Below are 4,231 nucleotides of genomic sequence, written 5' to 3' on the forward strand. Positions count from 1 at the left end.
CAGTGGTTTTGGTACTCCTTGGTGTGGAGGAATTATTTTTCCTATTTCTTTATCCTTCATTTTGCCTTTTTGTTATTGTCTTTCCTCATGTCAGAGAAGAATTTCCTCATTCAAGAATGCATTCTCTCATGCGAGAAAACATTCTCTCATCCAAAGAATGGTGGAAGCTCACACAAGATTATACTCTCTCTTGTGAAACATGGCACTTCCTCATGCAGAGTCAGGCATTCTCTTGCACAAACCTTGATAGCAAAGCAAAGAGAATTGTTCGTTAACCCATGCATTTTCTTGTACAAGAGGGTAGTTCCTTGCATGGTGTGGCACACTTTCTTGTGTGGAGAGGTACTTCCTCGTGTGCAACTATAAGTTGCATTTCCTCACACTAAAAATAGGGGGCATCTCCACTAGTTTTTGAGAAATGCATCTTGGTGTTTTGAGTACCCTTTAGGTTTTCTCATCTTTCTAGGATTCGATAGATTGGATATTTTAGGTTCTATTTTTATCTCTTTTCTCATTTTTAGTTTGGGTGCATCAGTTGGTAGTAATGCATGGAGATTTTTTGGTTGCCTAGATGGGTTGGTTAAGTCTTATGTTGTGATCTTTTGATCAATTACATGTTGATGTTATTTAATTCTATGCTTATTGTTTCAAAAAAAACATATCTTGGCTTTTATTTATCCTTGTTACCAAGGATCTCTGAGTGAGGCATTACAATGCACAAGGTAAGGGAGAAAGTACCAAAGTTGTAGTAAAATAAAAATACCCAGTTTGATTTCACCATAGCCAAAAATAGATTAACTTATTCAAAAACCACACCATACCCTTCTACCCCTCTTCATTACAATAAATTGCATAATATATGGGTTGGTCAATTGTGGTTAGACATAATCCAAGGGGAAGGCTGGTAAATTATGATGTGATGGAAGATGAAGATATTGAAGAATTGAAAGATGAAGTAAATGATGGTCAAGAATGACTGTTACATAATGATGATGATGAAGAAGAAGATGATGAAGATTTTTGTGATGTTGACGATGATGGTGATGTTGATGATGAAGATGGTGATGATCAAGGTGATTATGGTCATGATGATGATGGTTATGATAATGGTGATGAAGATGATGATGATGGTGATGAAGATGGTGGTGGTGTTGGTCGCAATGATGATGATGAAGCGGACAATTATGATGATGGTGATGATAACAATGATGATGACATGGATGAAGAGGATGATCAATGAAATGCATGTTGAAGTATGATCAATATCACACATGAGGTATTGATTTATTCATAGAAATTTGTATGACTTGTATGTTTTTATAATTAAGTAATTATGTGTTGAACTCTAATGTCATGGAGTATATACAATGATTTTTCATAGAATATACCATACATAAAGTAGAGGTAAGGAATTAAAAAATATACAATGATTTCGATGAATGCATCATGTAATTTTTGTATTGTATGTAATTTGTAGCATACATATCATGTAATTTTTGGGTAACTTAAGATAAATGATTTACTTATGTAGGAAATTTGATGCCTTTGACCAAGATCATGCAAAGTGACATGGATCAACAGGTATGAGTCAATAGAACCTATAGATACAATTTATTATTTGTGTGTCAACTTTTTACCATCCACATCAACTTTAGTCCTACTATGTATCTCATTTGATGAATTGCAGGCATCACCAAATAGGTATTTTTCTAATCTATCTTCTTTGAGAGAGGAAAATTAGGGAATATAAGAAAAAAGTGAGACATCTAATAGGTCTAAAATAGGGAGATCAACTGGAGGTCAAAATATTAGAAAAAAATTCAATAAATGAATGTAATTTTTCCTTGCTAAGAGGGGGTCATGTTCTTATGATAATGAGACCAAAGGCAACAAGAAGGTTCTCTTAAGGTATACACATCTTCAAAAAGAATGGGTACCCAAGGAACTACCTCTAGTTAACACTAATTTTTCTATTAACAAAAGGATATATTGCATAGCTCCATATTCATTAAATGCTTTGGGCATATTTTTCGTGGATGACATAAAGGTCAGTTATAATAAAGTTGTTGAATTGAAGGAGTATGTAGGACCTTGTTACAATTACAAAAATTGGATGTGGATTGTGCAAAAAAAAAGAAGTATGCGTAGGTATGCATTTTTAGAAAATTATATACAAAGAAAAGAAAATGATCAAAGTAAAAGGCTTGCTATGTATATTGATGGAAGGTCAAAAGAAATAGGGAATATTACAAGTTTTATAAATAGTTCTCAACCTATTTCAACTAATAAGAGGCCCAATTGTATAATAAAGGCACGTGAGGGAAATTGTGTTTTCGTATGTGCAATAAAATCAATAAGTATAGGGGAAGAGCTTCTAATAGATTACAATTTAAATCATGTAGATACAAAAAATTCACTATCATGGGACTGGTAAGTATAACATATTTTAAATGAATTGCCTCTAATTAATATTGACTCAAATAACAATCTACAGTTTATTGATATTTTTTTGGTACGTCTATTACTTTTATTTTTCTACTAATTGCTAAGAATTACTAATCTTTTTCATAGGGCAACATGGGTCCACCACAAGGCATAGCTGGGGATGTTTCTCACACACATTCTTCAACAAAGCTAAACCTTAATTAATGTAATTGTACAAATTATATAGAAAAAATGTCATATTATTGTGTTCTTTTCTTTATGGATTTGGAGTTATTGTGATATAATTTTACTAATTGATGTCACAACTTGATAGTTATTAATAGGGAAAAGAAAAAATGACAGCAGATCAAATGTAATATGAAATTAAGACAACATTTTTAGATGACATTGTGTGTACCACTAACCCTGGCTTTATGGCTACTCTGATGATAAATTGATATAGTAAAGACATTCTTACCCTTGTCCCGAAACAAAAAAAAATTGTGGAGACAAAGGCACTCAAAGATGAATTGATATGTAGAGTCAATTGTATGAAGGTAACTAGTAACTAATCTTAAGCAATAATAAAATTTCAATAGATGTTTATATTTTATACTATCTTATGTATCATGATCTAAACTATGATGTGTTTTTCTTACAGGAATTTTTGAAACCAATGATATGTGGTCAACATGGTGAGGGTTGTAGTGCACAACCCTTATGTAAAATAATCCTTGGACCTTTAAACATTTATTTAACCTTTGCATATCTTATTGTCTCAACTTATGTTTGGGATGCTTCTAGTATCCCATTTGATCTATATCCATTGCAAATGTCTTTTCTAACAATGTATTCTTTAGCTCATGATGAAGTGTGAAATCCTCCTTCAATCACCACCCTAATACTACCAAATGCAATGTCAGCAACAAGGATCTTGCAGACATCTTTGTCTATACCAACTACAACTGGTAAAACCTTGTTTTTCTATATTTTGTTATGTGCCAATCATGCATTGATTTTTTTTTTTTGGGTGCATTTTATACTCATGGATCTATTTTGTGCACTAATATATACACCTATAGATGATACAAGAACATAGACCACTACTACTAAATCTGAACAATTTCTTGGATCAGCCCATCTTACTAGTATTGGTTCATTGTTGTTGAACAAGAAAACTATGTTTCTGTGAAAAGTACCAAAGCTTCCAAGTGCTTTAAAATTGTAATTATTTACATTGTTATTGTAGTTTACTTATACATAACTCATTTTGGATTGATAATTCCATGATGTTTTTATAAGAAATGATGTTTTTTATGATACTCTTTTTGAAATGACATTGAATCTATTTGGGCCCACCATACATAAAAGATATATAGCTTCATATTATTGGTACAATATTTTTCTTTTCTCCCATTTATTGCACTATATTAAAGTTATGTATCTTATAATTTTTTATTTTTTTTAAAGGTGGAATGAATAGGGTCCTTGTCAGGCAAGTATCAAATAACAAACTGGAAGGGCCATTACTATTTGGTGTTGATGAAGGTGTATTCTTTCCCTATATGAACACCACAATTACTATTGAAGGTGTGTCCATATTTTTTATGTCTAATTTTTTAATTTTTTTTGTCTTTAGGGTTATTTTGTTCTTCTCTCTTAGATGCCAGTATATCTCAAAACTATAAGCTTTTGTGTAATCACAATGCATACTCTTTTCAAAAATAATTTTAATCAAGGAATATGCCAAACCAAAATACAAAAGTCATGAATACATTTTGAGTTCATTCATATTTAAATTTTTACT

This window comes from Cupressus sempervirens, chromosome 4 (assembly GCF_028749045.1).
Source record: "Cupressus sempervirens isolate cs-2001-9-10 chromosome 4, ASM2874904v1, whole genome shotgun sequence".
Taxonomy (NCBI): Eukaryota; Viridiplantae; Streptophyta; class Pinopsida; order Cupressales; family Cupressaceae; genus Cupressus; species Cupressus sempervirens.